General features: G+C 46.0%; 1 long non-coding RNA gene across 2 annotated transcripts in view; it reads right to left on the reverse strand.

The window, feature by feature from the left end:
* LOC119367512 overlaps positions 1-24,853 on the reverse strand; it is a 28,119-nt gene extending 3,266 nt beyond the window's left edge. Inside the window, exons 1-3 of one of the 2 annotated variants that reach the window (XR_005176333.1) lie at positions 24,566-24,853; positions 24,089-24,327; positions 23,268-23,617 (exon numbers count right to left, since the gene is read on the reverse strand). This is a non-coding gene — a long non-coding RNA (uncharacterized LOC119367512). Of the gene's footprint in view, positions 1-23,267; positions 23,618-24,088; positions 24,328-24,565 lie in introns of those variants that run through there. The other variant, XR_005176334.1, reaches the window with a different exon arrangement.
* Positions 24,854-26,048: the final 1,195 nt, after the last annotated feature.

Raw genomic sequence — 26,048 nt, forward strand, 5'->3', positions numbered from 1 at the left:
CGTCTCTCCTCTCCCCTCCCGATCCGATCTGGATCGGGGATGAAACCGCTCCCCCCTCTCTCTCGCGGTGCCTCGCTCACGCCTCCGCCGCCGGCGCACATCCCCGGCATGGCCCCAGCCGCGCCGCCCGATGCCACCACCAGCCTCTCCGTCTCCTCCCGCACGGCGCCCGCCCCCTCGGCACGAGCTGGATCGGGGGCTCGACCCCGCGGCGCCCCGAGCCCCGGTGCAGCATCGTCGTCGCCGCCCACGCACCTCGCCGGAGGCCATGACGCCGAACCTCGCCGGCCTGCTTCCTCTCCGGCGCTCGTCCCCGTCGACCTCCCCACGCACCGCTGCCTTAGTTCCCACGCTCCCGCTGTGAGGCCCCGGCCTCTCCTCTCTGCCCTCTCCTCGTGTCGGACGTCGTTGTGCCCGCCGTCCCATGCCCGTGCACGCACTCACGTGGCCGCGCGCGTGTTCGTGCGTCGCCTCCTCGTCGTCGCCGCTTGGGCTCCCGCTCGCGGCCATCGCGGACCCGGCCGAGCCCACTCGACCGCGCGCGCGCCCCCGTCACTCCCCTGCCCATTCGGACACCGCGGTCGGATCACGCCCTGGCCGCGCTCGTGTGCGTCCTCGCGCCGGCCTGCGCCCTCCCGGCCTCGCCCGTTCACGCCCACGGCCGTGCCTTCGCTCGCCTCCCCTGGCCTCGCCTTACCCCCCCCACTCCGGCGCCGCCTCTTGCTGCCGCCGGTGCCACCCCTCGTCTCCGCCCGCCTTGGCCTCGGCTGGCCGCGCTGTTGCCCCGCCGTCGGTGCCCCGGCGGCCTCGTCCCGCCCTGCGGGCGAGTGCTCGCTCATGTGCGCCCGCACCCGCTAGCGACCAAAACCGCCAAGGCCCCTAGGGCCAATGACATGTGGGGCCCAGCCCCAGAACATTTTTTAATTAAAAAAGGATTTGAAAATAATTAAAATATTAATTAATTAATTAATTAAGTAAAGAATTAATTAACTTAATTAATCTGGATTAACTTAACCTAATCACTAGTTAACTTAATTAAATTCTGATTAGCCTGTTTAGTCAATGACATGCGGACCCCACACGTCAGTTTGACCCAGTCAACACCCTATTGACTGCTGACATCATGTTGACATCATGATGATGTCAACATACACTATTCTGGATAATGTTAACTTTAAATAGATAAATAAATTCAGAAAATGATTAAAACTTTAGAAAATCATAGGAAATTAACTGTAGCTCGGATCGTAAAACTTTGTACATGAAAGTTGCTCAGAACGACGAGATGAATCCAAATACGCTCTCCGTTCATTTGTCACATGCCTCTAGCATAGCAAACATGCAACCTTCCCCCTACGGTTTGTTTGCCCGAAAATGCCAAACTTCAGGAAAACATTCCCGGATGTTTCCCCTCTTCGCCGGTATCGTGTAGCACTGTGTTACAACACCTCTAGCACCGCTTGTTATCTTGCTATGCTTATGTTTACGTGTATTTACTGTTTCTTCACCCTCTTCTCTCCGGTAGACCCCGAGACCGCTGCTGATGCCCCTATGATCGACTACGTCGACGACGACCCTCCTTCTTGTCTGAGCAACCAGGCAAGCCCCCCCCCCTTTGATCATCCCGATATCGCCCATTCTATTCTCTCATGCTTGCATTAGATTTTGCTACTGTTATTGTTTGCTCCTATTCTGATGCATAGCCTGCTTTTGTACCTATTATTGTTACCTACCTGCTTATTCTAAACCGCTTAGTATAGGTTGGCAGTGATCCATCAGTGACCCCCACCTTGTCCTTGTCGCCCCTGCTTCATCATCGATGAAGCGATCAACGTGATCGACGACCATAGCCCGACACCTCACATCACATCACGCCCCTTTTATTGCTCGACTCTGCAGAGCTACTATCGAGTGCCGAGGGTGATCCCTCATAACGCACTCCTGATGATAATTCTGTAGTGTAGCTATTCGGTCGTGGTCATCGAGGGTGATTTCCTCTATCACCATTCCCGATATGGCTCTGTCGTTCAACACCTCAAGTGTGAACATCGAGGGTGGTCTCTCTTACGTTCACCTTGATGATTACATTGAGTGGAATCCACCAGGGGTGATTCCTCAGGTTTTCCCCTTGATGTCTGGACACACGGTTACATTGACTTTACTTGAGACCTTGGTGAAAGTCGGGCGGGCCCAGAGAGCACCCGCAAGATAATGACGTGGCACGGCCGGGCATTCTGAGCCCTTGTCGTAAGTCCACGAGATGGGGCGACGGGGTCACTTTCGATCGTGCGTCTCTGCTCGTCTCCGCAAGCTAATAATACACTATGGTTTGGGTATTTGTTCTGAGTTGGCCTCTGGCCTTTACGCACCAACCACCACGCGAGAATAGATATGGGCCTCGGTGTCGTGGTATCAGCCGAAGCTTTGTCAGACGTCCAGTTCAGCAGTGCGGCGTGGCTGGGCCGGCACCATCCTGTAGTGGTGGAGCCTGGACCCGCCCTGCGCGCAACGACCCGGAGTGCAACGGGCGATGGGCCCAGACCCCGGAGTGCAACGGGCGATGGGCCCAGACCCCGGAGTGCTTAGGAGGTAGACCGGCGGGGACCTCTCTGCTGAGCCTAGGTAGGGCTGCGACGTGTTGATCTTCCGAGGCCGGGCATTGACCCCATAAAGGTGTGTCCGGCCAACGTGATCGAGCGTGTTGGAAAACGTGGTGCACCCCTGCAGGGAAGATTATCTATTAATAGCCGTGTCCACGGTAACAGACGTTCGGACTTATATCCTAATCTTATACAACTACGAATGGACACTTGAATATGTGGCTCCGGGATTGCTTTCTCGCAGGGAGTCAAGGAGGGATCTCTGGGCATTATTGTTACAACATGCTTGTTAAATATTAAACTGCTATTCTTTACTCTTCTACATGCCGCAAGATGCGAGGAGCTGTGTGAAGATGCTAGTCTTCGATAGGCTAGGCCTCCCCCCTCTATTCTGGCATTCTGCAGTTTAGTCCACAAATACAAACCTTCCATTTGATACCAGTGCATACTTAGTATAGATGTGATGCTTGCGAGTACTTTGGATGAGTACTCACGGTTGCTTTGCTACCCCTTTTCCCCCTTCTTTCTTCTTTCCGGTTGATGCAACCAGATGGTGGATCCCTGGAGCCAGATGCCACCGCAGATGGATGCTGCTACGTGAAGATCGCCGACGACCAGGAGTAGTTAGGAGCCCAGGCAGGAGGCCTTGCCTCTTCGATCATTGTTGCTTTTGTGCAAGCCCTCTTAAGGCATCCTTGTTTAACTTATGTCTGTACTAAGATATTGTTGCTTCCGCTGACTCTTATGTATCGAGCTTTTGTATTCGAGCCCTCGAGGCCCCTGGCTTGTAATATAAAGCTTGTATTATTTTAATTTATGTCTAGAGTTGTGTTGTGATATCTTCCCGTGAGTCCTTGATCTTGATCGTACACATTTGCGTGTATGATTAGTGTACGATTGAATCGAGGGCGTCACAAGTTGGTATCAGAGCCCACTGCCTGTAGGGTCCCCTTTCCAATTCCTTGGCCGAAGTTGAGTCTAGCGTTTAAAAAATTGTTTTACTAACATGGCTGTGTGGCTTATGGGCCCATGTCACCATTGGGTGGTATTAGGATCTTTTACTCCTCGTCTATACTCTGGGACTCTGATCTCTCTTCTATTCGGGTTAAATGATTTTGACTCTAACTCTAGGTTCTCATAAATACTTTCTCCAGGAGAGCCCCTCACCCCAGATTATTACTTGGTGCATCGAAAGATTCTGGAGATACTCTTCGATGTGTTCCTGAGACCCTTGTGCCCTTCGCTATTGCGATCCCTACCACCGATAAGTCCTTATGAGTAACTACCTACATTGCCGTTCATACCTTCATCCCCAGTTGCTCTTGTTATTTCAAGATGCCTCGAATTACTCTCTGTTGTCCTGAGAATCCATTGAGCCTACTACCTTGTAGTTCTTTGCCACATAAATATCCCCTGTGGATAATTACCCGCGCTTGGAGTATCCGTTCATCCACAGTTGTTCATGTGATTCATAAGATACTTTGGAATACCATTCGATCTTCCGATAATCCTCTCCAACTATTGCTCTGCTAATATTTATCTCCTTGCATTATGGTTACTTCCATATGTCCAGCAATACTCATTAGCATCCTTTGTCATCGTTATTTCGAGAATTTGATTCGATTCATTTGTGAATGCTCGTGATCATCAGTCCTATTTAGAATTCTCCCCATCGGCTCAGATGTCACCCCCAGACATGAGCTGGTGTTCGACAAATCAAGCCTTGATTGATTATTGATCTATGTATATTTAACTTACTTGTCTTTGATCAGAGCCTCTGCTTCTGACCCACCGTTTTGGAAATCACAATTCCTATGTATTTGAGCTTTGAATTAGTCAGTTGTTTCTATAACCCGATCTCCTTGCCTTTTCTTCTTCTTCTGGTTGAGTATCGATACTCACATCAGATCCCTTGTGAACCACCAGATCCTTTGTGGGGTTCTATCCGACAACGTCCTTCATATACAGTAACCTTGTGAGTCTTTCCTCGGATAGATAATGCCTTTGGTAAATCGTATTCCCCACTCTTGCCAGCCATACTCTGCTTCCGGGCTTTATTTACTCGTAAAGTTTGCGTTTTTTGTTCCTAAGATGCCCCGATGGGTTGAATCTATGTCTTCAATGCTACAACTTCTTCGAATGCGAGAAGTGAATGGAAGGTTGTGCATTGGAGAAGTAGGAGTCGACCTTGAACTTTATGTTCATGCCCATGGACACGATGTACATCCTATCATGGAAGCTTCTTGTTATAATAATAATCCTCTTGTGATAAGTTCATCTAGTATCTATGTTTGGTCCTTCGCAACCGTGGTTCCAACCATGATTGCTCTTCTTTGATTTCATTTCTTGGACAAGTGAAAGTACTTGTCTTCTGTAGATCATTTCACCCGTCCAACCTCTGTTCTGCTATACCCTCGAGTATTACCCTCTGGTATCTCGAGAATATCCCGGAACTACATAACTTCTTATGAGTTCTTCATCAACTATTATTCTCGCCGATTCAAAAATTTCCACGTGTTCTGAGTTGTTACACACTTGAGAACACCGATAACTGATTCGAGTCTACACTTTCATTTCCATTGTTTTGTTTAACCTTTCTTGTAACCTAACATATTTGAGCAGTGGTAATTCCCTGCTTATGTAAACACATCGGTGTACAAACTCTGTCAGAAAGACCTTGATACTATTGTTGATGACATTCCGGTAGCCGCCGATGGACTAGAACTTTGCCTATTGGTCCGCCTCGTCTTAACGAGCAGGAAAATGGTTCTCTTCGTCCCTCGCCTTTGGTACCAGCATTGTTGCCAACATAACTGACATGCTATCCTCTGACCTGCCTTTCTATCATGACCGTACAAAATGTTAGCACCCTTCCTGCTTTTAGCCCACATGATGGGCCCATAACCCACAATTCCACAGGATCGAAACCTGACTCTCCTGTACAACCTTGACTCCGAAATATTCTTTGCACTTGGCTTTGTTGCAAATCACGAGCCCCCTTCCCAGTGGTCTATTATAGTATCAGACGCAATACTTATTCTCGATGCTTTGAACCCCTTTAACCCTCTATTTCAGACATCGAACGATTCCCTACCCGGTTGAAGCTTCTTATTGCTCCTCCTTACCTTTCTCTCGATGACTTTCTTGAATTTTAACTCCAGAGATGCCTCTATGCCACGTTCATCGAGATAGCCATGGGTACATATCTTGTGTTGAGCTTCGTTCTTTCCGAGTCTTTCCCCCTTACTCCACCCCTTAAATCTCGGGACGAGATTTCTTGTAGTGGAGGAGAATTGTGACGCCCGGATAATTAAGCTACAGCAATCCACCGTTAATGGTGCCACGCCATCACATTAATGTTGCTAATCCTCACTTGATCCAAATCACTGTTCGGATTCAAACTCAAATTTAAAGTCAAAATTCAAATTTGCCAAACATGAAAACTAAAATGTTCAAAGTGTGGCAAATAATCCCTGGATGTTTGTCATGTTGGAACCAACCTCTTTTGGATTCCGAAAATGCCCCTGGAAATTCTTTAGTGGTCCAACATTATATTAAATGACCTTTTCAATCTCTAAAAATGCTTGAACCATTCCTTTGGCCCTGAAACTTTTTAGGCAACACCACAATATTGTGCCTGAACTATTAGCTAAGTTTCACACTCGACAAAAATCTTTTGGTGCCTTCTTTCTATCCAAAATAGTAGCTATCCTTTTGTTAGAAAATAAAAGATATAAAATTACAAAAAAAGGAACCCCCTTTTTTTCCCACCAAGCCTCAACCCCGCCGGCCCACTCGGCCACCCCCACAGGCCGGCCCACCAGTCGCGCCCATATCCCCCACTACCCCGAAACCCTAACCCCCCACAACCACACACTCCCCCCGTCTCTCCTCTTCCCTCCCGATCCGATCTCGATCGGGGATGAAACCGCTCCCCCCTCTCTCTCGTGATGCCTCGCTCACGCCTCCGCCGTCGGCGCCCATCCCCTGCACGGCCCCAGCCGCGCCGCCCGACGCCACCACCAGCCTCTCCGTCTCCTCCCGCACGGCGCCCGCCCCCTCGCCACGAGCTGGATCGGGGGCTCGACCCCGCGGCGCCCCGAGCCCCGGCGCAGCATCGTCGTCGCCGCCCGCGGACCTCACCGGAGGCCACGACACCGAACCTTGCCGGCCTGCTTCCTCTCCGACGCTCGTCCCCGTCGACCTCCCCACGCACCGCTGCCTTAGTCCCCACGCTCCCGCGGTGAGGCCCCGGCCTCTTCCCTCTGCCCTCTCCCCGTGTCGGACGTCGCTGTGCCCGCCGTCCCGTGCCCGTGCATGCGCTCACGTGGCCGTGCGCGCGTTCGTGCGTCGCCTCCTCATCGTTGCCGCTTGGGCTCCCGCTCGCGGCCATCGCGGCCCCGGCCGAGCCCACTCGACCGCGCGCACGCCCCTGTCACTCCCCTGCCCATTCGGACACCGCGGTCAGGCCGCGCCCTGGCCGCGCTCGTGCGCGTCCTCGCGCCGGCCTGCGCCCTCCCGGCCTCGCCCGTTCACGCCCACGGTCGTGCCTTCACTCGCCTCCCCTGGCCTTGCCTTACCCCCAACTCCGGCGCCGCCTCTTGATGCCGCCGGTGCCACCCCTCGTCTCCGCCCGCCTTGGCCTCGGCTGGCCGCGCTGTTGTCCCGCCCTGCGGGCGAGTGCTCGCTCGGGTGCGCCCGCACCCGCTAGCGACCAAAACCGCCAAGGCCCCTAGGGCCAATGACATGTGGGGCCCAGCCCCAGAACGTTTTTTTAATTAAAAAAAGGATTTGAAAATAATTAAAATATTAATTAATTAATTAATTAATTAAAGAATTAATTAACTTAATTAATCTGGATTAACTTAACCTAATCACTAGTTAACTTAATTAAACTCTGATTAGCCTGTTTAGTCAATGACATGCGGACCCCACACGTCAGTTTGACCCAGTCAACACCCTATTGAGTGCTGACGTCATGCTGACATCATGATGACATCAGCATACACTATTCTGGATAATGTTAGATTTAAATAGATCAATAAATTCAAAAAATGATTAAAACTTTAGAAAATCATAGGAAATTAACCGTAGCTCGGATCGTAAAACTTTGTACATGAAAGTTGCTCAGAACGATGAGACGAATCCGAATACGCTCTCCGTTCATATGTCACATGCCTCTAGCATATCAAACATGCAACCTTCCCCCTATGGTTCATTTACCGAAAATGCCAAACTTCGGGAATACATTCCAGGATGTTTCCCCCCTTCGCCGGTATCGTGTAGCACTGCGTTACAACACATCTAGCACCGCGTGTTATCTTGCTATGCTTATGTTTACGTGTATTTACTGTTTCTTCCCCCTCTTCTCTCCGGTAGACCCCAAGACCGCTGCTGATGCCCCTGTGATCGACTACGTCGACGACGACCCTCCTTCTTGTCTGAGCAACCAGGCAAGCCCCCCCTTTGATCATCCCGATATCGCCCATTCTATTCTCTCATGCTTGCATTAGATTTTTCTACTGTTATTGTTTGCTCCTATTCTGATGCATAGCCTGCTTTTGTACATACTATTGTTACCTACCTACTTATCCTAAGCTGCATAGGTTGGCTAGTGATCCATCAGTGACCCCCACCTTGTCCTTGTCGCCCTTGCTTCATCATGGACGAGTCGATCAACGTGATCGACGACCAGAGCCTGACACCTCACATCACATCACGCCCCTTTTGTTGCTCGACTCTGTAGAGCTACTATCGAGTGCCTATGGTGATCCCTCATAACGCACTCGTGATGATAATTTTGTTGGAAATATGCCCTAGAGGCAATAATAAAAGTATTATTATTATATTTCCTTGTTCATGATAATTGTCTTTTATTCATGCTATAACTGTATTATCCGGAAATCATAATACACGTGTGAATACATAGACCACAATATGTCCCTAGTGAGCCTCTAGTTGACTAGCTCGTTGTGATCAACAGATAGTCATGGTTTCCTGGCTATGGACATTGGATGTCGTTGATAACGGGATCACATCATTAGGAGAATGATGTGATGGACAAGACCCAATCCTAAGCTTAGCACAAAGATCGTGTAGTTCGTTTGCTAGAGCTTTGCCAATGTCAAGTATCTCTTCCTTTGACCATGAGATCGTGTAACTCCTGGATACCGTAGGAGTGCCTTGGGTGTATCAAACGTCACAACATAACTGGGTGACTATAAAGGTACACTACAGGTATCTCCGAAAGTATCTATTGTTTTATGCGGATCGAGACTGGGATTTGTCACTCCGTGTAAACGGAGAGGTATCTCTGGGCCCACTCGGTAGGACATCATCATATGCGCAATGTGACCAAGGAGTTGATCACGGGATGATGTGTTACGGAACGAGTAAAGTGACTTGCCGGTAACGAGATTGAACAAGGTATTGGATACCGACGATCGAATCTCGGGCAAGTAAAATACCGCTAGACAAAGGGAATTGTATACGAGATCGATTGAGTCCTTGACATCGTGGTTCATCCGATGAGATCATCGTGGAACATGTGGGAGCCAACATGGGTATCCAGATCCCGCTGTTGGTTATTGACCGGAGAACGTCTCGGTCATGTCTGCATGTCTCCCGAACCCGTAGGGTCTACACACTTAAGGTTCGATGACGCTAGGGTTATAAAGGAAGCTTGTATGTGGTAACCGAATGTTGTTCGGAGTCCCGGATGAGATCCCGGACGTCACGAGGAGTTCCGGAATGGTCCGGAGGTAAATATTTATATATAGGAAGTCCTGTTTCGGCCATCGGGACAAGTTTCGGGGTCATCGGTATTGTACCGGGACCACCGGAAGGGTCCCGGGGGCCCACCGGGTGGGGCCACCTGCCCCGGGGGGCCACATGGGCTGTAGGGGGTGCGCCTTGGCCTACATGGGCCAAGGGCACCAGCCCCAAGAGGCCCATGCGCCTGGGGAAACCCTAAAGGAAGAGTCCCAGCAGGGGAAGGCACCTCCTAGGTGCCTTGGGGGGGAGGACTCCTCCCCTGGCCGCCGCCCCCTTGGAGATTGGATCTCCTAGGGGCTGGCGCACCCCCCCCCCTTGGGATCCCTATATATAGTGGGGTAGGAGGGCCTCCCAAACACACCTTATGCCTTTGGTGCAGCCCCTCCCTCTCTCCCAAGTTCTCCTCCTCTTCTCCCGTGGTGCTTGGCGAAGCCCTGCAGGATTGCCACGCTCCTCCATCACCACCACGCCGTTGTGCTGCTGCTGGATGGAGTCTTCCTCAACCTCTCCCTCTCTCCTTGCTGGATCAAGGCGTGGGAGACGTCACCGGGCTGTACGTGTGTTGAACGCGGAGGTGCCGTCCGTTCGGCACTTGATCATCGGTGATTTGAATCACGACGAGTACGACTCCATCAACCCCGTTCACTTGAACGCTTCCGCTTAGCGATCTACAAGGGTATGTAGATGCACTCTCCTTCTACTCGTAGCTGGTTTCTCCATAGATAGATCTTGGTGACGCGTAGGAAAATTTTGAATTTCTGCTACGTTCCCCAACAGTGGCATCATGAGCTAGGTCTATTGCGTAGATTCTTTGCACGAGTAAAACACAAAGTAGTTGTGGGCGTTGATGTTGTTCAATATGCTTACCATTACTAGTCCAATCTTGTTTCGACGGTATTGTGGGATGAAGCGGCCCGGACCGACCTTACACGTACTCTTACGTGAGACAGGTTCCACCGATTGACATGCACTTGGTGCATAAGGTGGCTAGCGGGTGCCAGTCTCTCCCACTTTAGTCGGAACGGATTCGATGAAAAGGGTCCTTATGAAGGGTAAATAGCAATTGGCATATCACGTTGTGGTTTTGCGTAGGTAAGAAACGTTCTTGCTAGAAACCCATAGCAGCCACGTAAAACATGCAACAACAATTAGAGGACGTCTAACTTGTTTTTGCAGGGTATGCTATGTGATGTGATATGGCCAAAAGGATGTGATGAATGATATATGTGATGTATGAGATTGATCATGTTCTTGTAATAGGAATCACGACTTGCATGTCGATGAGTATGACAACCGGCAGGAGCCATAGGAGTTGTCTTTATTTTTTGTATGACCTGCGTGTCATTGAAGAACGCCATGTAACTTACTTTACTTTATTGCTAAACGCGTTAGTCATAGAAGTAGAAGTAGTCGTTGGCGTGACAACTTCATGAAGACACGATGATGGAGATCATGATGATGGAGATCATGGTGTCATGCCGGTGACAAGATGATCATGGAGCCCCGAAGATGAAGATCAAAGGAGCTATATGATATTGGCCATATCATGTCACTACTCTATTTGATTGCATGTGATGTTTATCATGTTTATGCATCTTGTTTACTTAGGACGACGGTAGTAAATAAGATGATCCCTTACAAAATTTCAAGAAGTGTTCTCCCCTAACTGTGCACTGTTGCTACAGTTCGTCGCTTCTAAGCACCACGTGATGATCGGGTGTGATGGATTCTTACGTTCACATACAACGGGTGTAAGACAGTTTTACACAGCGAAAACACTTAGGGTTAACTTGACGAGCCTAGCATGTGCAGACATGGCCTCGGAACACGGAGACCGAAAGGTCGAGCATGAGTCGTATAGTAGATACGATCAACATGAAGATGTTCACCGATGATGACTAGTCCGTCTCACGTGATGATCGGACACGGCCTAGTTGACTCGGATCATGTGATCACTTAGATGACCAGAGGGATGTCTATCTAAGTGGGAGTTCATAAGATGAACTTAATTATCTTGAACATAGTCAAAAAGACCTTTTGCAAATTATGTCGTAGCTCGCGCTTTAGTTCTACTGTTTTAGATATGTTCCTAGAGAAAATATGGTTGAAAGTTGATAGTAGCGATTATGCGATCAGTAGAAAGCTTATGTCCTTAATGCACCGCTCAGTGTGCTGAACCCCAAACGTCGTTTGTGGATGTTGCGAACATCGGACATACACGTTTTGATAACTACGTGATAGTTCAGTTAAACGGTTTAGAGTTGAGGCACTAAAGACTTTTTCGAAACGTCACGGAACATATGAGATGTTTCGAGGGCTGAAATTGGGATTTCAGGCTCGTGCCCACGTCAAGAGGTATGAGACCTCCGACGATTTTCTTAGCCTGCAAACTAAGGGAGAAAAGCTCAATCGTTGAGCTTGTGCTCAGATTGTCTGAGTGCAACAATTACTTGAATCGAGTGGGAGTTGATCTTCCAGATGAGATAATGATGTTTCCCCAAAGTCATTGCCACCGAGCTGCTAGAGCTTCGTGATGAACTATAACATATCAGGGATAAATAAGATGATCCTTGAGGTATTCACGATGTTTGACACCGCGAAAGTAGAAATCAAGAAGGAGCATCAATTGTTGATGGTTGGTGAAACCACTAGTTTCAAGAAGGGCAAGGGCAAGAAGGGATACTTCATGAAACGGCAAATCAGCTGCTGCGCCAATGAAGAAACCCGAGATTGAACCCAAACCCGAGACTAAGTGCTTCTGTAATAAGGGGAACAACCACTGGAGCAGCATTACCCTAGATACTTGGTAGATGAGAAGGCTGGCAAGGTCGATAGAAGTATATTGGATATACATTATGTTAATGTGTACTTTACTAGTACTCCTAGTAGCACCAGGGTATTGGATACCGGTTCGGTTGCTAAGTATTAGTAACTCGAAATAAAAGCTACGGAATAAACGGAGACTAGCTAAAGGTGAGCTGACGATATATGTTGGAAGTGTTTCCAAGGTTGATATGATCAAGCATCGCACGCTCCCTCTACCACCGAGATTGGTGTTTACGTTGAGCATAGACATGATTGGATTATGTCTATCGCAATACGGTTATTCATTTAAGGAGAATAATGGTTACTCTGTTTATTTGAATAATACCTTCAATGGTCTTACACCTAAAATGAATGGTTTATTGAATCTCGATCGTAGTGATACACATTTTCATGCCAAAAGATATAAGATAGTAATGATAGTACCACTTACTTGTGGCACCGCTGTGTAAGTCATATTGGTATAAAACGCATGAAGAAGCTCCATGTTGATGGATCTTTGGACTCACTCATTTTTGAAAAGTTTGAGACATGCGAACCATGTCTATTGGTATATATGCATGAAGAAACTCCATGCAAATGGACCGTTTTGACTCACTTGATTTTGAATCACTTGAGATATGCAAATCATACCACATGGGCAAGATGACTGAAAAGCCTCATTTTCAGTAAGATGGAACAAGATAGCAACTTGTTGAAAGTAACACATTTTGATGTGTGCAGTCCAATGAGTGCTGAGGCATGCAGTGAATATCGTTATGTTCTTACTTCACAGATGATTCGAGTAGATGTTAAGTATATTTACTTGATGAATCACGAGTCTGAATTATTGAAAGGTTCAAGTAATTTCAGTGTGAAGTTGAAAGATCGTCGTGACAAGAGGATAAAAGATCTATGATATGATCATAGATATGAATATCTGAATCACGAGTTTTGGCACACAATTAAGACATTGTGGAAATTGTTTCGCAATTAATACCGCCTGGAACACCATAGTGTGATGGTGTGTCCGAACATCATAGTTGCACCCTATTGGATATGGTGCGTACCATGATGTCTCTTATCGAATTACCACTATCGTTCATGGGTTAGGCATTAGAGACAACCACATTCACTTTAAAAAGGGCACCACGTAATTCCGATGAGATGACATCATATGAATTATGGTTTAGAGAAACCTAAGTTGTAGTTTCTTAAAGGTTTGGGGCTGCGACGCTTATGTGAAAAAGTTTCAAGATTAAGCTCGAACCCAAAGCGGATAAAATGCATCTTCATAGGACACCCAAAACAATTGGGTATACCTCCTAATTCAGATCCGAAAGCAATATGGATTGTTTCTTGAATCGGGTCCTTTCTCGAGGAAAGGTTTCTCTCGAAAGAATTGAGTGGGAGGATGGTGGAGACTTGATGAGGTTATTGAACCGTCTCTTCAACTAGTGTATGGCAGGGCACAGGAAGTTGTTCCTGTGGCACCTACACCAATTGAAGTGGAAGCTTATGATATTGATCATGAAACTTCGGATCAAGTCACTACCAAACCTCGTAGGACGACAAGGACACGTACTACTTCGGAGTGGTAAGGTGATCCTGTCTTGAAGGTCATGTTGCTAGACAACAATGAACCTACGAGCTATGGAGAAGCGATGGTGGGCCCGAATTCCGACAAATGGTTAGAAGCCATGAAATCCGAGATAGTATCCATATATCAGAACAAAGCATGAACTTTGATGGACTTGCCCGATGATCGGCAATCCATTGAGATAAATGGATCTTTTAAGAAGAAGACGGACGTGGATGGTAATGTCACCATCTATGAAGCTCGACTTGTGGCGAAGTGTTTTCCGACAAGTTCAAGGAGTTGACTACGATGAGATTTTCTCACTCGTAGCGATGCTTAAAGTCCGTCGGAATCATGTTAGCATTAGCTGCATTTATGAAATCTGGCAGATGGATGTCAAGACAAGTTTCCTTACCAGTTTTCGTAAGGAAAGGTTGTATGCAATACAATCAGAAAAGTTTTGTCGATCCTAAGGATGCTAAAAGGTATGCTAGCTCCAGCGATCCTTTTAAGGACTGGAGTAAGCATCTCGGAGTTGGAATGTACGCTTTGATGAGATGATCAAAGATTTTGGATTTATACAAAGTTTATAAGAAACTTGTATTTCCAAAGAAGTGAGTGGGAGCACTATAGAATTTCTGATGAGTATATGTTGTTGACATATTGATGATCAGAAATGATGTAGAATTTCTGAAAAGCATATAGGGTTATTTGAAATGTGTTTTTCAATAGAAAACCTGGATTAAGCTACTTGAGCATTGAGCATCAAGATCTATAAGGATAGATCAAAACGCTTAATGGTACTTTCAAATGAGCACATACCTTGACATGATCTTGAAGGTGTTTAAGATGGACCAGTCAAAGAAGGAGTTCTTGCCTGAGTTGTAAGGTACGAAGTTAAGACTTAAAGCTCGACCACGGCAAAATAGAGAGAAAGGACGAAGGTCGTCCCCTATGCTTAAGACGTAGGCTCTTCAGTATGCTATGCTGTGTACCGCACCTGAAGTGTGCCTTGCCATGAGTCAGTCAAGGGGTACAAGAGTGATCCAAGAATGGCTCACAGGACAGCGGTCAAAGTTATCCTTAGTAACTAGTGGACTAAGGAATTTTTCTCAATTATGGAGGTGGTAAAAGAGTTCGTCGTAAAGGGTTATGACGATGCAAGCTTGACACCTATCCGGATAGCTCTGAGTAGAGAGACCGGATACATATAATGGAGCAACAATTTTGAATAGCTCCAAGTAGAACAGTTATTTGGAATAGCTCCAAATAAAGCGTGGTAGCTGCATCTAGGAGATGACATAGAGATTTGTAAAGCACACACGGATCTGAAAGGTTCAGACCCGTTGACTAAAACCTCTCTCACAAGCAACATGATCAAACATAAAAACTCATTGAGTGTCAATCACATAGTGATGTGAACTAGACTACTGACTCTAGTAAACTCTTGGGTATTAGTCACATGGCGATGTGACCTGTGAGTGTTAATCACATGGCGATGTGAACTAGATTATTGACTCTAGTGCAAGTGGGAGACTGTTGGAAATATGCCCTAGAGGCAATAATAAAAGTATTATTATTATATTTCCTTGTTCATGATAATTGTCTTTTATTCATGCTATAACTGTATTATCCGGAAATCGTAATACACGTGTGAATACATAGACCACAATATGTCCCTAGTGAGCCTCTAGTTGACTAGCTCGTTGTGATCAACAGATAGTCATGGTTTCCTGGCTATGGACATTGGATGTCGTTGATAACGGGATCACATCATTAGGAGAATGATGTGATGGACAAGACCCAATCCTAAGCTTAGCACAAAGATCGTGTAGTTCGTTTGCTAGAGCTTTGCCAATGTCAAGTATCTCTTCCTTTGACCATGAGATCGTGTAACTCCTGGAAACCGTAGGAGTGCCTTGGGTGTATCAAACGTCACAACGTAACTGGGTGACTATAAAGGTACACTACAGGTATCTCCGAAAGTATCTATTGTTTTATGCGGATCGAGACTGGGATTTGTCACTCCGTGTAAACGGAGAGGTATCTCTGGGCCCACTCGGTAGGACATCATCATATGCGCAATGTGACCAAGGAGTTGATCACGGGATGATGTGTTACGGAACGAGTAAAGTGACTTGTTGGTAACGAGATTGAACAAGGTATTGGATACCGACGATCGAATCTCGGGCAAGTAACATACCGATAGACAAAGGGAATTGAATACGGGATTGATTAAGTCCTTGACATCGTGGTTCATCCGATGAGATCATCGTGGAACATGTGGGAGCCAACATGGGTATCCAGATCCCGCTGTTGGTTATTGACCGGAGAACGTCTCGGTCATGTCTGCATGTCTCCCGAACCCGTAGGGTCTACACACTTAAGGTTCGATGACGCTAGGGTTATAAAGGAAGCTTGTATGTGGTAACCGAATGTTGTTCGGAGTCCCGGATGAGATCCCGGACGTCACGAGGAGTTCCGGAATGGTCTGGAGGTAAAGATTTATATATAGGAAGTCCTGTTTGGGCCATCGGGACAAGTTTTGGGGTCATCGGTATTGTACCGGGACCACCGGAAGGGTCCCGGGGGCCCACCGGGTGGGGCCACCTGCCCCGGGGGGGCACATGGGCTGTAGGGGGTGCGCCTTGGCCTACATGGGCCAAGGGCACCAGCCCCAAGAGGCCCATGCGCCTGGGGAAACCCTAAAGGAAGAGTCCCAGCAGGGGAAGGCACCTCCTAGGTGCCTTGGGTGGGAGGACTCCTCCCCTGGCCGCCGCCCCCTTGGAGATTGGATCTCCTAGGGGCTGGCGCACCCCCCCCTTGGGATCCCTATATATAGTGGGGTAGGAGGGCCTCCCAAACACACCTTATGCCTTTGGTGCAGCCCCTCCCTCTCTCCCAAGTTCTCCTCCTCTTCTCCCGTGGTGCTTGGCGAAGCCCTGCAGGATTGCCACGCTCCTCCATCACCACCACGCCGTTGTGCTGCTGCTGGATGGAGTCTTCCTCAACCTCTCCCTCTCTCCTTGCTGGATCAAGGCGTGGGAGACGTCACCGGGCTGTACGTGTGTTGAACGCGGAGGTGCCGTCCGTTCGGCACTTGATCATCGGTGATTTGAATCACGACGAGTACGACTCCATCAACCCCGTTCACTTGAACGCTTCCGCTTAGCGATCTACAAGGGTATGTAGATGCACTCTCCTTCTACTCGTAGCTGGTTTCTCCATAGATAGATCTTGGTGACGCGTAGGAAAATTTTGAATTTCTGCTACGTTCCCCAACAAATTTTGTACTGTGGCTATTTGGTCGTGGTCATCGAGGGTGATTTCCTCTTCCACCATTCCCGATGCGGCTCTGTCGTTCAACACCTCAAGTGTGAACCTCGAGGGTGGTCCCTCTTATGTTCACCTGGATGATTACATTGAGTGGAATCCACCGGGGGTGATTCCTCGGGTTCTCCCCTTGATGTCTGGACACACGGTTACATTGACTTTACTTGAGACCTTGGTGAAAGTCGGGCGGGCCCGGAGAGCACCCGCAAGATAATGACGTGGCACGGCCGGGCATTTTGAGCCCTTGTCGTAAGTCCATGAGACGGGGCGACGGGCTCACTTTCGATCGTTCGTCCCTGCTCGTCTCCGCAAACTAATACTACACTATGGTTTGGGTATTTGTTCTGAGTTGGCCTCTGGACTTTACGCACCAACCACCACGCGAGAATAGATATGGGCCTCGGTGTCGTGGTATCAGCCGAAGCTTTGTCAGACATCCAGTTCAGCAGTGTGGCACGGCTGGGCCGGCACCATCCTGTAGTGGTGGAGCCTGGACCCGCCCTGCGCGCAACGACCCAGAGTGCAACGGGCGATGGGCCCAGACCCCGGAGTGCTTAGGAGGTAGACCGGCGGGGACCTCTCTGCTGAGCCTAGGTAGGGCTGTGACGTGTTGATCTTCCGAGGCCGGGCATTGACCCCAGAAAGGTGTGTCCGGCCAACGTGATTGAGCATGTTGGAAAACGTGGTGCACCCCTGCAGGGAAGATTATCTATTAATAGTTGTGTCCACGGTAACGGACGTTCAGACTTATATCCTGATCTTATACAACTACGAATGGATACTTGTATATGTGGCTCCGGGATTGCTTTCTCGCAGGGAGTCGAGGAAGAATCTCTGGGCATTAATGTTAGAACATGCTTGTTAAATATTAAACTGCTATTCTTTACTCTTCTACATGCTGCAAGATGCGAGGAGCTGCGTGAAGATGCTAGTCTTTGATAGGCTAGGCCTTCGCCCTCTATTCTGGCATTCTGCAGTTCAGTCCACAGATACAAACCTTCCATTTGATACCAGTGCATACTTAGTATAGATCTGATGCTTGCGAGTACTTTGGATGAGTACTCACGGTTGCTTTGCTACCATTTTTCCCCCTTCTTTCTTCTTTCCGGTTGATGCAACCAGATAGTGGATCCCTGGAGCCATATGCCACCGCCGATGGATGCTGCTACGTGAAGATCGCCGACGACCAGGAGTAGTTAGGAGGTCCCAGGCAGGAGGCCTTGCCTCTTCGATCGTTGTTGCTTTTGTGCTAGCCTTCTTAAGGCATCCTTGTTTAACTTATGTTTGTACTTAGATATTGTTGCTTCCGCTGACTGTTGTGTATCGAGCTTTTGTATTCAAGCCCTCGAGGCCCCTGGCTTGTAATACAAAGCTTGTATTATTTTAATTTGTGTCTAGAGTTGTGTTTTGATATCTTCCCGTGAGTCCTTGATCTTGATCGTACACATTTGCGTGTATGATTAGTGTACGATTGAATCGAGGGCGTCACAAGTCGCATCCCACCGCCACATCGGCTCCGGGCGAAAGCCACGCCGCCGGATCCCCCCACGCACCACCGCCTGCAGGTCTTCGTCCGTTAGGGGCCTTCATGCTTCCACTGCTCCACATGTTGCACGGTCGCATCAGCTCAAGTTAGCACCTGCGTTGTGTCTGGCTTGAATAAGGGTCTGCAAGATCCTCGGGGTGGAGGTCTTCGTTTCGAATTGCAAAGCACGGTCCGGTAAGGATTCTGATGTGTATCATCTTCAATCTATTGGAGATAACACTTATTATGCCCAAAATTTTACTGTAAAACTGATGATTAACTCCAGCTGGTTATACCAGCAAACTAACGCCATATGAACGCCAACTCCCTGGTCTTTAGCCTTTATTGCAGTCTGCACCTCTCCAAGGATGAAATTAACTTGTGTGTTCTTAAATCCTTCTGTAAATTATTTGCATAAAACATTGTAATTTCCCATTTGGATGAAAAAGGGGGACAGATATAGTGAAATGTCCCTTTTAGACGAGCCCATTATTAGCCCTACAACTTGTGTACCTTGAGTGAATCAGGATTCACGAGGCTTTACCATTAGAGTTTTTATATATAAAGCAAAGACCTCTATATCCCACATACATTGTGCATTCACACCACTACATACTGGATCTACTTATTCTTCTTTTCTCCTATGATCCTATTTAGAGCATTTACCTTTTAGGTTTAATACAAGGCATTTGTGTGGTCCAGGATTGTATCACAGGACAATTATGCATAGTAGTCTGTCAAGACAATCTCATAGTTTTTGTTTTGTATTTTGTGAGACATTTTAGCTATTTAGAGCTATCACATCTCTGTCAAATAATTTTTTTCTGCTCAGATGTGAAACTGCACATATTTAAAAATGTATCCAACATGAGACACTGGATATTGAGACCACCATGTGTTGTTACTTATTCTCTATGAACATGTACTAAATTTCTATTTTTTACAGATATGGGTTGCATATGTTCAGTGGAATGGATATGTGTGCCAATTTTCATATTTTTAAATTTCTTTTATCTTCAACTTTGGAACATACATGGTCACTATATTAAGGAAGATATAGCAGAGAAGGAGCTGGCATCTTCATGCCCTTCCAACTGGAGGTTAGTTCTTTACATCTTTCTCCATTATCCCTCGATCGTTCAAGTTCTCAGTCATTGTAGTGTACTTGCTGGCTTCTAGCTGCAATTTCATGGTGGTAGACACTGAATGAATATGGCCTGAATGTAGATTTTAAATTGTATGGACTGATTTAGAGTATGTTGACCCCTCGTGTTCTGAAGCCTTTTGTCGTATGCTTCCATTTTGAAAGAATTGAAGCAATTGTTCCTTGGAGTGAAATAACACTTTCAACCTCAAACAACAGGTGTCGTCATTAAGTTTCTTATTCACCAATTGAAACATGTGTCAGTAATAGCACAACTAAAGTTGCTGAACACATTATTATAAAACGATAGGCTGGATTATAGTTTGTATGCATTCTACAAGGATTATTTTCTGTGGAATTACAAATTAGTTATCTATTTTTAAGGATACTATTTGTGAAATTTTATCTGGCCAGCTCTTTTTGTTAGGAAATGGAAGCGAGACTGTTGTATTTTCCCCTTGTAAACCAGCGATATGGGAGGACACCATTATTACAAAACTGAAGTCTGACTGCGTGTTATTGGCAAGACACCTACGTGGATGATATCGACAAGCTCGATGGCCACAATGAACCAACTGTTGTCGACTACATGGAGGACATCTATAAGTACTACAAGGCAGCACTGGTAACTACAATCTTCCTCTTCAGCATGTCTGTTGAAGCGACACACAACTGTACTTTCAGCCTTAAGATGAAATACGAGCACATAGCCAACATCACTTAATTATTGTGCAATGGAATTTATGCTGATACAAGACAATACTTCTGTGATACCTCACTAATCTAAACTAAAGACTAACTAATTCGGAAATGAAGTAGACATGTTTCAAGTCCTTTTCAAGTCAAAGTGTTTAGTTTAGGTTGATGTACAGTGAACAAGAGTAGCATTGAGTAGCACACTTTTGCTTTCGAAAACTAGGGATACACATGCCCAGATTCTCATGCAACCATCCAGTACCATTTAGATGTTCTTGGCTCTTCCTGTAGACTTCAGTACTTCACAGTGGATGTGTTTAGTTTCTTGGTTTCTTTTTCTCCTTTTCGCTGAATCTACCCAATTATCCTATGGCTAGAATTGTTTTTAGAATTTAATCTTCTATTTTTTTCATGTGTTGCAATCTATCCTAGGTTTTCTCATGAAACCATTTGATTTGTTTCTTGCGCCTTTCATTTTTGTGTTTTCCTTAACCATCAGTTCATTTGATTCTGTATGACCGATCTCAATTGCCTGATAAACTTTTGAAGTTCGGGAGTTATCCAGGGAATGTTATTTTTCTGTATAATGACTTTCTTTTACAATTGATTTTGTAAACACAGATTTCTTACTGAAACATATTCTTCATATTCCCACTAACTGAAACGAGCTTAGTCACTTTCGACATTTTTTTATTCCGTGAAGAATACATAGTGTATTTCTTTCTTTCCTGCTGTCTCAGATGAAGAAGAAAATCTCTGAATTACGTATGTGTTTGAGCTATGAGGGACGCTTGTTATGTCATTTATTCTCTTACAAGACATCTTAGCAGCTTAGCTTCTTGAAGTTATATTTGTAAAAAGTTTCATTTCATGTAGGACATTCAAGAGTGAGTTGTGTTCTGTGGCCAGAAAAAGAAACAATTCCAGTGAGATACTTGTATAATTCATTTGATGGCTCTCATGTCCCTCAGGCTATTCTTTTCCTCAGGTTGTTGTTGATCTCTTCTTTGCATGAGCTTCTGAACACACATCTGAAGCTTCTAAGAAGAAAATTCCATACTCTAGCAGTGACTTGCTTTCCGGTGTTTTGGTGGGAGAAAATTTTCAGAAGCCAAGTTGTGCTATAGGACATAGATAAACCCGCTTATCTCATTTAACTTATGTTCTTGTGAACTATCATAATATCCTCCTCAAGCTTCATGTTATGTTTACACATACCACTTTATGACAATGTGAAGATATACTACGCCAAGGAGCTAAAAAGGCTCTGGTTTTATGAGTGCTCAGGCTCTGGTCTGACTTGTACAGCAAAGTTTAAGACTGATCGCATGAGCAGAGTCAGAAGAAGAAACAAAGCAGTTCTTCTATGAAATGAGGGAGCATATGACATGTATCATGTATGTCTACACACACGTTTAGATGGAATGTACTTATGTTCTAGGGCAACATTATTAGTGCCTTATTTGATATCAAAGAAATCATTGGCATGTTTGTATGCTTCATTTATTATGTTTAAGCCATATTTACTAAACTTTTTCTAGAGTCATTCCCATAGCACTGACAATGAATTCTAGAAGTTATGGAGTAAATGTTATTCATAAGCTATTTTCCATTTAACTTGATTCGGACTTCAATTATGATACTGAGACTCCAAGCACAAAATATAATTTAGACAATTAAGATTCATGCTTCTGTGTCCCGACAGTTGAAATAAATAATAACGCTAGCTGCTCATCTATAAATTGTTCAAATTTATGATACCCTCTTTTTTGAATTGGTTATATTATCAATTTCTCATACAACTAAAACCCTATTTTATTACTTGTGCGATGTTTTCACAGGCCCATTCACTATACAACTTCAAATCTATGTAAAGCATCACATGTGTTTCCAATAGTAATCTATTTATTAGTTCTGTGATGTTTTCACGGGCCCATTATCTATACATCTTCAAATCTATGTAAAGCATCACATGTGATTTCAATAGTAATCTACTCCCTCCGTCCCACAATATAGGACGTTTTTACAAATTATGTTAGTTTGCAAAATGTCTTATATTATGGGACAAAGAGAGTATCTAGTAGTGTGATGTTTTCACGGGTTGAACCACATTAAGCCATCCAAGGTTTGCCCCGTCTTTAGTACAAGGTAAAACAAGTGGTGAAGTTGTTGTCATTTAGGAATGGAAATCATGCGCAATCAAGTTGGACACATATTTCCGATTTAGAACAACTGTCTAATGTGTGTTTATATGTCTTTTTATCATCCCGTTGTAACGCATGGGCATTCAACTAGTTGTGGTAATGTCGTTACATCAACTCTTGGTATGCATTTCAAAAAAAGAACTCTTGATATGCAGATTAAAAAAATGTAGAGTCTGTAAATTGCATATCATATCTTTGTAGAGGAAGAAGTAAGGCCATGTTTGGTTCATAAGTCCTAAGATTTTTTCTAGTCCCAACTAAAAAGTCCCTAGTCCCTAAAAGGTCCCTCCCTGTTTGTTTCCAGGGACTAAAAAGTCCCTAGTCCCTCCCTAGAGGTTATTAAATGACCATGTTACCCCTAGTATACAGAAAAATAACAATCAAACAACACTATGGGGCGGCGGGGCAATGGGTGCAGGGAGGTGCATTGTTGGAAAAGTCCCAAAAAGTCCCAAAAAAGACTTTCCTTGAGAGTCTTCTTCATTTAGTCCCAAAAAGCAACTTTTAGTCCCTAGTAGTCCCTCCTGTTTGGTTAAAAAGTCTTTAAGAGGGACTTTTTCTAGTCCCTACACCAAAAAGTCCGTAGAAACAAACACCCCCTAAGCTGGTTTACAAGAAATTTGTTGTCAAAGGAAAATAAAATACACACACTCTGCTCCAAGTACAAAGAAAACTACTCACACGACGCTGCTACTTCGGTACCTCTAGCCATGCCCCAAAGATGAAATTCAGCAATGATCTGCGTACTAGTCTCTTTCACATCTCTAAGTTGGCTAACATTATGTTGTTTCCACAAACTCCGGCAAGCAAGCATAACAAGAGAATAAAAAACCCTACGTTTGGCTTTTGGCAATAGGGTCCTGGACTTAGTCCAACAAGAATCACGGTTGTCCACCCCAAATAGAGATGGCCACCTGAAGCAGCACCTGCAACTCATGAAGACATCGGTGCCATACCTGCCTAGAGAAGATGTACTACATCAAATATAGTCAGCAGTGTCTTCATCTTGATCATATATAGGTAACATTCATCCACCAACCCCCTCCTCAAATCCCCGATCTGACATCCATATGCGATATTACATGGGCTAACCATGGAAAAAAACTTGCAATTAAGAGGCGCCCAACTTTTCCATGAATCTAAGAGCTCCTTCTCACAACATTAGATAGGTAGATGATGACGTGTATATTAAGGCCTTGCTCCAATTCCAGATTGCCTCATTGTCGGAGTTATGCTTAAACCCAGTGGCGGAGCTAGCATTTGAGACCAGGGTGGTCCGTCCCAATATAACATGTGAACGTTCTAACTAATTATCAATATCAAAAAGAAATATATCGATATGGTTTTACGAACACACTAAAATTCTCAATAAATCTGAGCTTTTCATAAAGAAGCCTACATAGTAAATACTACATGGACCATAGTACATACCTTGAGAACTTCAAAAAGACTGTTTATGGCCCATGCTTTTGCTCTATGGTCACATTCGTCATAGAAACTGTTGGTTCATGAGTTTGCTCTTCAATCACAACCGGCATACGCACCAGTTCTCCGGTTTGCTCTTCGGCAACATGCGGCACATTCCCTGCCTTCTTCTTCTTCCCTGTATTAATAGCTTCTCTCTGGAAAAGAGAAACAATGTCTCTGGTCCTATTCATTCTTCAATAATTCTGTAATAAAAATTCCTTTCTATCAATACACAATAAACAAGTAAATTGAGGCATTATGTGTAAACTGAAAGTAATGGAGGCAGAAATGATAGTTGGCTTCATTCAAGACAGCTATAATGAAATAATTGAGGCAAAATTCAAGACTGAATTAAGCAAAGTCCTTAAAGTCATTATGTATGTGTTCATCGGTTCATGTAAAAAAGCAAACCCCAAGTCTGAAATTGAGGCATTTGGGTACCTCAAATCGGTCAGGGGTTTGCCTGCCACCGTGGTGGGGATTTGCAGGGGGCGGCCGGGCCGGCGGGACGCCGGGACAGCAGGGGCGCGGCTAGACCGGGAGCCGGGAGGGCGGCCGGGCGGGAAGCAGGAAAAAGGCGGGAGCCTCCTGGGCGGCTGAACTCCGGGCTCCGGCTGGCGACCGGCGAAGCCGCGAGGAACGGCGATGCCGGGACGGCGAGGCGGCTGGCCGACTGGGTGTCTAGGTCGGGCAGAGCCATAGAGGAGTTGATATACGAGGGGGGCGAGACGAGGGTTCTGCTCGTGCTTGGACAGGCCGTGATGCGTTCGTCCTGGATAAGTTACTGGGCTGTTTTTTTCCCTCTGGCCCAATTAGAGATATAGGTATATAACCAGATTACAAATCCCAGGGTGGGCCGCAGCCCACCCTGGCCACCCTGTACATCCGCCAATGCTTAAACCGAACCATGACAACCGCTTCCCAGAGGTGCACATATTGCACCAGCCCGGCCGTAGACAGACCTCGGGCAATGTCAGTAACCCATCGATTCCAATTCATCGGGTCAGATACCATTGACAGACCTTGCCCAGGCTTAGAGGGATCTATACGCCGCAACCACTCCCAACGGAACCTAAGCGCCACCGCCTACTTCTGTAAATCAAGCACTTCCAATCTGCCGAAGTACTTAGGCCTGCAAACATTCTGCCAAGCAACTAGGCACTAACCTCCATGGATTTCCTCGGATCCCTCCAAGAAAAATGCTCTACGACTTTTATCTATAGCCTCAAGTGCCCACTTGGGGGCATCCGAGACCAATAGGTGATGCGTAGGTCGAGCACATATGACTGACTTAACCAAGATAAGCCTCCCACCTCAAGCCTTTCTGCCATCCCAGAAGCTGCTTGATGATCTTGCCAATAATCAACTGCCATTCATCTTTAGTAAAGCTAGCCAATTGCCAATTGAAGCCCAAGACCTTTGCAAAGCTAGCAATTCTTCAAGGCGAAGGAGATGCCACACTGTCCCTCTCCTCATGTGTATTCCTAATCATAATAGCAGAGGGTTTTGCATAGTTTATGTGTAATCTCGAGGCCTCCCCGAAGACACTAAATACCTCCCTGACAAAGCATAAGTCTTGGACAAATGGCTTGACGAATAACAATTGTCATCAGCGTAAATAGACATTATCTGCAGCGGTGAGACTCCCGCAATGAACTAAGGACATCCACCTTTTCAGCCCTGGTAACGAAGGAGGTTAGCACATCCATGGCGATTGCAAACAACAGAGGTGATAATGGATCCTTGGGGAAGCCCTCTCACATGAGAAAAATTATCTTCGGTCGCACCAGCTTATTCATCTTGAAAATCCTACATTCTCTCGAGTGATTGTAGTTTGATTTAGGCACAAATAAACAAAGTATTCATCTTGAAAACCCTACATTCTCTCGAGTGATTGTATTTTGATTTAGGCACAAATAAACAA

Source organism: Triticum dicoccoides, chromosome 2B (assembly GCF_002162155.2).
Source record: "Triticum dicoccoides isolate Atlit2015 ecotype Zavitan chromosome 2B, WEW_v2.0, whole genome shotgun sequence".
Taxonomy (NCBI): domain Eukaryota; kingdom Viridiplantae; phylum Streptophyta; class Magnoliopsida; order Poales; family Poaceae; genus Triticum; species Triticum dicoccoides.